This window comes from Astatotilapia calliptera, chromosome 3 (genome assembly GCF_964374335.1).
Source record: "Astatotilapia calliptera chromosome 3, fAstCal68.1, whole genome shotgun sequence".
NCBI classification, from domain to species: Eukaryota; Metazoa; Chordata; class Actinopteri; order Cichliformes; family Cichlidae; genus Astatotilapia; species Astatotilapia calliptera.
In genome coordinates, this window is record NC_137424.1 from 2,429,998 (window position 1) to 2,442,216 (window position 12,219).

Genomic DNA, 12,219 nt, shown 5'->3' on the forward strand with positions numbered 1-12,219 from the left:
TCATTAATATTTTACTCTCTACAAGCTTTAAAATAGTGTTTGTGTTTGAAAAAATTGATTTAAGAATTGAACAGAAACATCTGTCCTTCTGAAAATCGCCCAAAGGCACGGAGACAAAGTCAAAGGATGCAACCTGTAACTTTCTCTTCCTTCATGTCAGGACCATCATCCATGATTTATATAAAATGCATATAGCAACAGTAGCACTTTAGTTTGGACTTTATGATTTCTGTAACTGGAAAATATTATTTTGTTTAAAGACAGAAGAGACCGCATAGTTGCAACATCAAAGGGAAATATTAATTAATTAGCATCAAGTATATTTGTTGCTTAAGCGTTTGCACTATAACTTAAGTAGGATTATAACTTTTAAGGAAGGAAAGATTTCAGATATTTAGTTCACTGTTTCAGTTATTTTATATGAAATTAAAACATTTACGTTGGTCAAATATGATGCTCTAAATCAAATAAAAGTTTGAAAATAAATGATGTATTTTTAAATGCTGCAACAAATGTTCACAAAAAGTAACTATAATTAAAACCAGTTAAACAAAATCAAATGTTTGAATCATGCTTAACCAAATGCCAGGCTGGAGAGCTGAACCTAAAGTATACGTAGAAAGATTTCAACATCTGAGCAGTTTTTAATGTTTTTATCACATATAAATGTCACAGCAGTGGGTCCTGGCCCAATGCTTTGTGTTTTTGGTTTTCTTTGACTCTTGTTTTTCTTGGTTTTTGTTCTTCTTATTTATCAGGCTCTCAGTAATCTTAGTTCTCCCTCCCTCAGTGTTCATTTCAGCCTGTGTTTAGTTTCTGTTCCCGTGTCCCACGTTTCATCGTTTCATGTCGAGTCAGCCCTGTCTCTCTGTTTCCTGTGTCTCCCCAGTCAGCCCCGCCTCCCTCGGGCACTCATGTGTGATACAGAGTAATAAACTTAAATACTTATTTTCCACCCTGATTTACGAATAAATTCATACCAAATCCTACCATGTGAATTCATGGATTTTTTTTTCACATTCTGTCTCTCACAGTTGAAGTGTACCTCTGGTGCAAATTACTGACCTCTGTCATCATTTTAAGTGGGGGAACTTGCACAATCGGTGGCTGACTAAATACTTTTTTGCCCCACTGTACAGCTGATTATGATGCATGTTTTACTATTGCTATGTTCACATCATCTGCTTGGCTTTATTACTGAAAGCCTGGAGATCCTCTGACGTGTGCATGGCTGATGTGAAGTATGATTAGTCCTACATGACATCAACAACAGAGGCAATGAAAGCTTTGTTGTTAACAGGTTGTAGGTAAAGTCAAATGTCTACTTCTACACTTGTGTTGGGTAAAGTTCTTCTCACTGCAGCAGATTTATATCTGTGCTTTCACAGGGCGTGATGTGGAGCTCAGCGCTGAGGTGCAGGTCTCCTTGGAGACGGCATCCTGGCTGAAATATTATCATGCTTCCAAAACATTTCAGCTTTTATTTTGAAAGAAACAAGACTTGAAAACGAATCCCCTTCTTCCTCTTTGTCTTTGTTCTTCAGAGGAGTCACCTGGACAAACTCAGGGCTGTTCTAGAGCCTTTCTTATTATTTGACTCCATAGAAATAAAACTGAATCGAATCAAACAAAAACTCCCAAACAGCTAAAACACTTTGCTTTATTCTCTTTTTTAACAAATACGTTGAAGTCCATCCACAACAACACAGCTGAGATCTCCTTTGTAATCAAGTGTTTACATCCTTTGTACAGATCTGCATACAAAACAATCATTTACGTCCCACAGAAGTCTAGTTACACGTAACTCTACAAGAACTGGTGAATGACAGAAACATGAGACACATGATCACAGGTGATAACAAAAAGAGAAAGAATTCATGTGTTAGTGATGTTTTTCAGCCCTGATGGCTCATGTTGGAGAAACAAGCTGAGGTACGTGGAAAGTTCACACACACAAGTGGGCGTGAGCGCACACACAGAGAGAAACACAACTGAAGCATCTGTTTGCTGTTTCTGCTTTCATCATCTCTGCTGCTGTGTCAGGCTGGGGTCTCTCAGTGACGTGGTTGAGGTGAAGTATGACGAGTATCCCTGATTCAGTCCATCGAGACAAAGGGCAAAGAAAGCTGTTGTTAACAAACTCTATGGTGATGTGGCATTTAGCTCTGACTCTACGCTCTGCTGAATCCTTTGAACCTGCTGATCAGTAAAGCTCTACGTGCTGCAGCAGATTGACCTCATCTGTGTTCACAGGTGTGGACCTCAGCGCTGAGGTGCAGGAGACTTTCATTCAGTTCTCCCTGCAAACAGCATCCAGCCTGGAAATACTGTCATCTTTCCCACAAATGGTGCTCTTATCTCAGAGAAGAAGTCTGATGTAAATAACTGCAATCAACAGTGATGTTCTGCACAGATCACTTTTCCATTTTGCTCTCTAGATGAGTCCCAGCTGCCTGACCTTGTGTCCAGGTGATCGTCTCACTGAGGAGCTTTTGTTCTGAAAATCTCACGTCCATCACCTGTTTCCTTTTTACTATCTCTGCTCTTTCTTTATTCACAATGCTCATAATATCACACAATTATATTCATCACCTGCATGTTTTTATCCAGCTGCTGTTAGAACCAAACAAATAAAAAGGATGAAAAGCCTAAAATCCTTTGATTTATTACATTTGAAACAAATATGAGAGCATCCCTAACAGCACAGCTGAGACCTTTGTTTTAATCAAGCCTTTGTATCGACACACTTGTAAAGATTCATATACAAAACATAATAGAATAAATCAATATAAAATACACATAATCACAAAAATGCAGCCATGTTGTGAGTTTGCATCTAAAACATGCATGTTTCCCTTTGTACAGGCAGATTTACAGCAGACAAAGCAACACGCTGATCGACTTTGACCGCTGCAAAAACAAAATACCCACCAAGTCTGAAGTCGATCAGAGGAACTGTTGACAGACTGACAGACATACAGATGCTTGATTCATTAGTGCGATTAAATGTTCTTCTTTAGCAGCATCACTTCATGTGTTTGTGTTCCAGGAATAAAGGTCTGTTTAAACTGGACGTCTCCTCAGCATCACTCGTGCTGTCGTGGTTTCAAAGCTGTGCAGAAAGAATCTGAGGGATGATACAGAGGTGACCAAAGTTACAAACATCCAGCTGTGCTGCAAATGTTTGCAGAGCTCCAAACTCTTTGGCTTTCTGCAGAGCAAGTATGGAAGAAGCACCTGAGCTAACTTCAGTTTAGACGATATGAGGAAAAATGCTGCTTCCCAAAGTTTCCTACAAGTATCCAGTTTATATTTAGAGAAGCGAAGGCTCTTTATCCTGACAACTACTCCCTGGTGGATCCCTGTCCTGTGACAGCAGCAAAGACTGTGTATCAGTATCATCAAAGCCACTTCAATAACCAGTGTTTAAAGCTCTCTAGCAGATGGACTTCAGTGGCAGCAGCCTCTGTCTGCTGTGTACAGAAGGTTCTCTGATGAAGCACACAGCAGATGCTGCACTACAACAGCAGCAGCAGCTCAGCTTCAGTTTGCTTCGACGCCCTTTTTGACCTGTGAAACAGCAGAAAATGAAACATTTCAACACCCGTTTGTTAGCGTGAGCTATTCTGCTGTTTTTCATCATTTCACAGGTGAAATAAAATCACATTTACTTCCTGTAGGAGTGATCGTGTCCAGCCTGACTGAGACCATGTGCTCCATCCTGCACAGGTAATAAACCTCTGACATGAAGGGCTGTCAAGTAGTTTTAGACAAATGGGGGTAAAAGAGACGTTAAAAGCTTAAAGAGAAACTACATTTTCTAAGAACTGTCTGACGTTCACCTCTCACACAGTGGATACGATTCTGCCGCTGCAGGAATAATCTTTGTGCTTATGAAACTGTCCGTGTGTTTGCAGAAAATGTCACATGTTCAAAGCCATCCCAGCACCTGGGGTTTGTATAAGTGCAGCTGCTGGTGGGGAGATAGTCTCACTCTTCTATATAAAGAGTCAGCAGGCAGCAGATCTTCATCTGTGATCTCCTCCATCATCACGTCTTCACTCTTCAGCAGCTATGGCTTCACTTCGTGCCCTTCTGGGAGTGGTGCTGTGCTCCTCATGGTTTCTGCTTCTGCCTCAGGCCGACTTTGATTTACAGAGTCATCCATAATATTTTTTATTTTTTATTTTACTGCCCATCTATTTTCATACAAATGTCTCCGTCTTATGGAAAAGGGGTGGAGCTTATCCAACGAGGACAGGCAGGGCCCCCCAGACAGTTTAGCCGTCTATACAGGAGGCTGACCTTTGCAACATGTACTTCTATAATGACTTCACCATTTAGGTTATTTGGTTATGTTTCACCCTGGATTTTGTGTGATAATATTTATTTTGTCCACTGATTTAAAAACAACAAACTATATGAATATAAAACAGAGTGAACAACAAAACATCAGCTTTGGAAACTTTGATGTAAAATTCTGCAGTTGTTTTCTCAGATATAGCATAAATCAAACTAACATACATCAGTGTATTATTAATGTGCACACACACACACACACACACACACACACACGTGTTACAATAAACAGCTCTTATGCTTCTGTATGATTCTCAGTGCTTTCCATTTGCGTGTCCACAGGTTGCTGTAAGTGGTGCTTGACTGCAGTTTGCTCTCATTTCAAGTGGTTTGCTGTCACAAAGCCAACAGGAAGTCCGGCCATGGTTGAGCCAACTGAAGATGGGTTGAAGGTGGCGTCCTCGTTTCCTCTGTGAGTGCGAGAGGACAGACAAAGCAAACACCGTTTGGACAGCATTAAAATATTTACACTGATGATTAATGTTGTGTCTTTGCACCTGTAGCGATACATGTTGGAAAATGGAGACTTTAGCCACCAAGACTGACGTGCCTGGAAACTTCCCTGTGAGTACGCCCACAAAGACAGGAAACAGTTTAGCCACCGCGGTTAATCCTCCATCATCATCATCCAGTATTTTTCACATCTTTTCTTCTGCTGTTTCCCTTGTTGTCAGTCACGGGTTTGTGACTGAAATGCGTGTGGTCGACGGGAAGCCTGACGAGTACGGCCTGAATCATTCCATCAACACCGGACGGAGTGAAACCTTTGTTGAAAACAGATTATATGGTAACGTTGCATTTAGCTTCAGTAAACTGTGAAGTTACAGCAGCAGATTTACATCACGTGGCTTCACAGGAAGTAGTCTGGACCTCAGCGCTGAGGTTCAAGCAGCTCTGCTTGCAGACGGCATCCTTCCTGAAAATGTTCTTCATCTTCCTAAAACCAGAACTTTTACATTGGTGCTGAAGTTCTATATAAAAACAGCCTGAAATACAAAGTGATGTTGTGCACTGATTACCTCACACTTTCCATGTTTCCTTCTACAGAGGAGTGTCCGCCTGAGTGTTTTGTCTGATCTGTTGTTGATCGTCTCATTGACACTGCATGCAGATCTGACACCAGGGCTGGACTGGGACAAAAAATGGTCCCGGGCATTTTGACTGGAGACCGGCCCCCCAGGTATTAAAGGAAAAACCATGAAGCCTTTGAATGAAAACAAACGCTGTTGTCACAGTGATGGACGCTGTCTTGTTGGTATACATGCATCAGTCTAATAAACTTAAACCTGCACCATCCTCCCTGTCCTGCTATTCTAAACAGGAAGTAGACTGTTGGTCGAGTTAACCTCCTGAACATCTACAACACACGGTGGAAACCTGACATTAAGACAGAGACTAGAGGTGAGACATGATCATTGCTGATTACTGATGACAGATTTAGATATGTTTTCATAAACCTTTCATTTGCCACATCAATAAACAGCACGGCAGGGCAAAATATGTTTTCTAACATGGCAACCTTTAAAAAATGAAAGGAGACAGAAAGACAGCTGAGAAAGAATCAAACGGACTTTTTGATGCATTTTACACACAGTACTGGTGCAGAATCTAGAAAATGTGGGAAACACTGGCATCATATGCAGTACTTACTTCTGAAGAAATTATGATGGGACCCTAAAAAATGACTATGTACAATAATGGATTTCTATACATTTTACATCAGATGAAAACGTTTGTTGTAAGATTCAGATAATTATTTATTAAAAGTGAGACATTTTAAATGAGAACAAGAAAGAAAAGTATGTCTTTGTGCCCCCCTCTCCCTGTTAATGCCCTACCTGCCCCCTGGCAACACTTTGCTAGACCCGCCCCTGCACAGTTACCAGCTGTCAGCTACACAAAAAGGATCCTGGTGTTATTTGTCTCTCAGAAACAGTTCATAACTTCAACTCATTTTTGTTTTGTCATGTTTTGTTCTTTACATTGTCTTTCTTCTATATAATTGTTAAACATTTAATAAATATGTCTACAAAAAGATTTTAAAAACCAGACATTTCACACAGACACCCAAATGATTTCTGACTGATGAAGGGGGCTGAAGGTGCCCTGCTCTTGCCCAGCTTCTGCTGCTCTCTCCCTGCTCACTGTCAGCAGCTGGCAGCCTCGGTCCTGCCTGAGACTCTTCATCTATCAGTGCCAAAGAATATGGGAAATAGCAACGCACAACATGCACATTACAAAACAAGCACATGAATCAGCATTACATTCATTAGTGAAGTGCTGACGTTCGTTCCTAAACTTTGGGCCTTAATTAACATCACTGTGAACTAATGTTTGCTTTGCTTCTTAACCAGTGAAGCAGCGAGGGGCTTTCTGAGGTTCCTGCTCGTAAATGCCCAAAATGAGTCGAGTATTTCTCTGCAACTACAAACTCTGCTTTCATCAGAGGTGTAAATATTACAGCACTGTGTCAGAGTCACTGAGGCTGGAACACAGAAAAAGGAAGTAGATGTATTTATTTTTAGGCTTTATTGCCTGGAACCACTTTAAAAATACGCTTTGGGTCACAATTAACTGCAGAAAACCAGGAATCCACATATGAACATTATCTGTGCAGAGATTTATGCTTCTGAAGGTAAACAGTGAAAACTTGCAGCACTAAATGCACAGATAGCCAGGCGTTTCACATTTTGGGACCATCTGCCAGTTTTCATTTCTTAGGTATTGAAGAGCAGAAATGATTGAATTTTATTTACATGCTTAAAAATGTTTGCTTTTGAATATTATTTGAAGAATTACCCACACACTCAGGCACTGTGGGCCTGTTTCCCTTTGCACAACCGAGTGTTGGAAACGGGCCTTTTCTCTTTAAACTCTGAGGGGCTGTAACTTTGGCTTCTATTGGCAGATTTGCATGATTGACCCTCTTTTTAAAATAGTTTTAGCCAAGAGAATCAAGCTAACATCACTGTTTTTACGTCAGCTCACGTCACACGAGCTGTTTCTTGCACACCCACTGTTGTGTGTGACCTGCTCTACACATCCTGCACTCTGTGTCACTTCACAGGGGCTGATGAAAGTGGACACAGTAAAGGGAGAGCTGGACCTGCTCTACACATCCTGCACTCTGTTAACAGACTTTATTCTGCAGCATCAACAGATAAAAATATATGAAGATATAGAAACGTTTAACATTGTGACTGTTCACATTAGTGAAGCTGTTACTTTGCTGCCAGGTGGGAAAAGAAGCCTAAAGCTGAGTCTGATTAAACATCTGCTGCACCAGAGAGTTTCATGGCCCTGCTTTATCCTGTGCTTGCTGACCACCTCGTCCTGAAACCTCTTCATCATCCTCACAGTTGTGTGAAGAAAGAGGGAAGCAGGTGGAAACCATCTGTGCTGCTGTGTTCACTTGTGTGTGTGCGTCTATGGTCATATCTAATGTGTACCTACAGACAAACACAAACACCTGGCATTGCACAAGAGTCTCTATGGAGCAACCTGCAGATGTCAGAGATGTGATTAGAGGGTAAAGTGGACTAGTGAGAGCATCTATGTTGTTGTTGTCTGCTGGGGGACAGCATCAGCTCCAGAGATGCATCAGGATCAGCAAACTAATCTGCAAGGCTGCAAGTGTCACTGAAGGAGTTTGAGTCAGTGAGGGACTCAAACTCACACAGCTGGTCAAGAAGGCTCAGCAGCTGCTGTATTTCCTGAGGAGGCTGAGGAAATTTGGTATGTTGGCCAAGATCCTCAGCAGGTTCTACAGCTGCACTGTGGAGAGCAGCCTGACAGCTGCATCACTGCATGGTACGGCAGCACTACTGCAAACTGCAAACGCCTGCAGAGAGTGATAACAACTGTGGAGAAGATCATCAGGACCCCGCTGCCCTCTCTGCAGAGCAGCTACCATCACAGAGTCCAGAGGAGAGACACACCTCTGCCCTCGAGACGAAGGTTCAGAAGTGTGAAATGTAGAACATCCAGACTCAACAACTCCATCTTCCCCACTGCTATCAGACTCCTGAACAGCTGACCGACCTCAAACTGCAGTTTGCACATCAGGTCACTTTGCACACTAAGTTCATTTTGCACATTAAACTCCATGTACATCCATGTACATCGACATCTGCAGACCACACGTGTCTTCAGTTACTTATTTGTACTTATTTGCAGTTATTTATCTTTTTATTTTATTTTTTTAAGTTATTTTTTATCCTTATTTTATCTTTTTATTTATTCTTATCTTGTTCTTTTAACCCTTATCTAACTTGGCATTGTGCACGGTGTGTTTAGATTCAGTTTAAATTCAGGGACACGGAGCCCCTGTTGATCCTCTACCTAATCACACGAGCCACGGTGTGAAAACGGGTGTGGGTCTCAATCAGCCAAGGTTTTGGGTGAACCCATTGTGAGATCTAGCCCCACGCTATCATGTGATTTCCTGTGATCAAATGTCCCAGGATGTGAGTGGGCGTTAAGACGTCCATGTCCCTCTTCAAGCAACTTAAAGAAGTCCAGACGCTTTTCTTTCCAAGCTCCTTCAACAACATCATTCATAGAACAACTTCCAGCTTCTTTTGCTCGGCTACAGTTTGGATGGATTTGCATTTAAAGATGCAACAAGACTAAAATGGTTAGGGTCAGGAGGTCAAAGGTCAGAGCTCCTGTGGGTCTGAGGGCGGCCTCACGCTGGAGAAGGATGAAGGAGTCTGACCTGAGCCAGTGTTTGACATGAACACATCAGCACTGCTGTCAGTGAGCCTAACGACAGCCGTTAGCATCATTTCAGTGTTTCAGTCATAAAAACACTTCCTGTCACTGTGGTGGTTACAGTGACATCATGCAGTTTGTGCTTTGACCTCCAGAGGGCGACAAATCAGCACAGACAGAGAGCTCCATTCAAACTTTGCTGCCATCAGGAATAATTCTTCAAATATAATCATCAGTGTTTGAGCAGTTATGATATCAGGGACAATCTAGACATGTGTGACAATACTGAACATGTCACATGACACACCTCAAACATCATGTGATCCACTCTCAGTCTGCACTTTCATTCATGACTTCAACAGGTTGAAATGAGCTTTGAAGAAACATTCAGTGAAATAAATCTTTCATGGATTCATGTGAGCAGCAGATGAACTTTGTACCAACAACATCTTCAATAACAGAGTCTGAATGAAGCTCAGGTGTTGATGCTGCTCACTGATTGGACGCTTGCTTTCAGCTCTGCTCTCAGTCTTTACTGCACAGGTGAAGGTAGAAAGTGTGACTGGATCTATAGACTGGAAACAGAGAAACATGCTGAACATTTGAAGCTTTGCAGCAGAAATGTTCATGTTACAAATACAGCAGAGCTGATCTGGGATCAGTGTGTTCACACCTGCAGCTACAACAAGGTTTCATGTCTCCACACGTCAGCATGTGAACTTTACTCTGACTCAGTCTGAGCAGTCAGACGGCATATTTTTAAAGTTAACACATCAGCACACACAGAGCTGAGCCCCTCCCACCTGTGCTGAGTTTCAGGTGGAGCCCCGCCTCCTTCCAGGAAGCAGCTCACCTGTGTGTCCGTGTTTAGTGTCCAGGTGTGGAGTGGAGCTTGTTGTTGGTGTGAAGAAACTGTAAGTTTGCTTTGTTTCCTCCTTTAACAGTTTGTCTTTAGGAACTTTACTGTTTGTTCAGCTCGTGTTTGATTTCTTCACACAACAAACTGTGTGTGTTTGTATTTCCGGTCTCTCCATTAAAGTCAGTGTGTAATGTTTCCTGGCTAACATCAGCTGTGTGCAGCTTAGTTCAGCACAAATCTGCCGCTCCATAGTTCACGGTAACGGACTCACAGCTGGACCAACGAGGCCGAGTGTGTCCGCCACTCTGAGCTACGTTCGTGTTTGTGTACTTGTAGTTTGTACTTTGAGTTCACTCAGAGCCCACAGAGGACGCAGCGTACGTGATGACGTCACAGCCCTTTACCTCCTTTACTGTCACTGTGATTAATATTTACACACGAGACACCTGCAGAGCTCTGACGCTAAGCTAGCACACAGCATGCTAAAGCTAAGCTAACGCTAAGCTAACGCTAACAGTTCTTACAGACACGAGTTAAAAAGCTGCTTTTAGTGTGTGATCAGAGTCCAGGACTGAGAGCAGCAGCAGAGCTGATGGATGATGAATTACTGGATGGAAGAAGCTTCTCATTAGCAGTGAATCAGTGTGTGTGCAGTTCTCTGCAAACTCAGCAGCAAGAATTAGTGTGAAGCTTTAACTCTGCTGATCCTCTTTGAATCCTGGATCAGCTGAAAGGTTTAAAATGTTGTTCACACGTGTTGGACTGACTGAAGCTTCCAGTCACAGTGAATCAGTGTGTGTCAGTGAATGCATCGTGTGTGCTTCAGGCTCCATCTAGTGGACTGATAGCAGAGCAGCTGATGGCAGCTTCCTCTGCCTCACACTGCTGTCTGACTGCATCCAGCTGACACTGAGATGAAGCAGGAAAGAAGCAGCTGATATTTGGACAGCACACATGATGAAAGGAGGATTTCAGCTGATGTGCACATGAATGATTTGTGTTTCCTCTGCAGGTAGAAAGTGTGTGTGAGCTGAATTGAGCAGCATGGATCAGTGTGAGGACAGAGAGGAGGGAGTCCCTCCCTCTAAAAGCACTCTGTGTGGGGAACATGAGAGCCAGACCAAAGCTCAGAGGTGAGATGACCATCTCTAACTGTCCATGACTCTTCTCCATGTCACAGCTCAGCACTCACATCACTGCTGCATCATTATTCACAGGAACCAGCCTGGACCTCCACCCAGCTCTGTGTCCTTACAGAGTGACTGGTCTGAAGATCGTCTCATTAAATTTAAATCCCAGCCTGTGTCTGCTGCAGAGAGGTGAGCTGTTAGCAACATGAACTCTTTGATTAAACTGCTTGATGTTGTTGGATATAAACTACAAACACGTCGTTCCCTCAGTCCCATTTAAACTGTCTTTTAAAACAAGCCTTTGGTTTCTAAACAACTGAAAACCCACTTCAGCAAACAGGAAGTGATCAGAGCGTCCGTCCACTTCCTGTCAGGCCCTGCAAACATTTCATATTGAAGAAAAGTAGCTGACATCTCACATTTTTACTCCACCACATTCAACCATTTTGACATTTTACAGCATGAAACTCTTGTCACATGACTCCTGTTATGTTATAGAGTCATGTGACCACCAGGGAGGGATTTGTATGGATGAAACACATTCAAATCAATCTGATTCATCAATGGAAACATTTTTGGTGTAAATGCAGCAACACTGAAAACGCTGAAGATAAAAACACAACAGATGAAATATGAACAAATCGAGGCTTTGAATACACGTGTGTGTGTTTGAGACACAGAGATAAATGGATTGTGTGTCTGTCCTATTGCTGCGTGAGGGTTTTATTGTAGATTTTGTGCGTGTACACTTTTGACCACGAAGGTGTTGAAAGGGCGTAAAACAGTTGGAGGCACCAGAGTGAACACTAGTGCTGTCAGTAGATTAAAAATGACTAATTAATGACACAATCTTCTGTCATTAGTCCTGATTAATCACAATTACTTGATCAATAGCTGCAGTTACATTTTCCAACTTTATATTTAAGCCTGTAACAGACGTTTACACCATATAATGAAGTCAATGCAGAATAAACACAAAGAATGTTAAACGCTTCAATTCAAAGAGACTTTGAATAGTTTTCAGTCTTTAACTCAGCTTCTCTGCTGTAAATACAACTTTGTAACAAACATATATACTAAAAGCTAAGTGTGCACTAATATATAATAATATATAATCTATATTACTGCTGTTAATGAAAATGTTTAATCAGACTCATC

General features: G+C 42.0%; 1 long non-coding RNA gene across 1 annotated transcript; it reads left to right on the forward strand.

Moving 5' to 3' along the window:
* Window positions 1-7,419: 7,419 nt before the first annotated feature.
* Window positions 7,420-11,800, forward strand: LOC145423987 (uncharacterized). Its single transcript, XR_013904931.1, has 3 exons — window positions 7,420-9,986; window positions 10,944-11,064; window positions 11,149-11,800. It is a non-coding gene; the product is annotated as an uncharacterized LOC145423987 (long non-coding RNA).
* The last annotated feature ends 419 nt before the right edge of the window (window positions 11,801-12,219 follow it).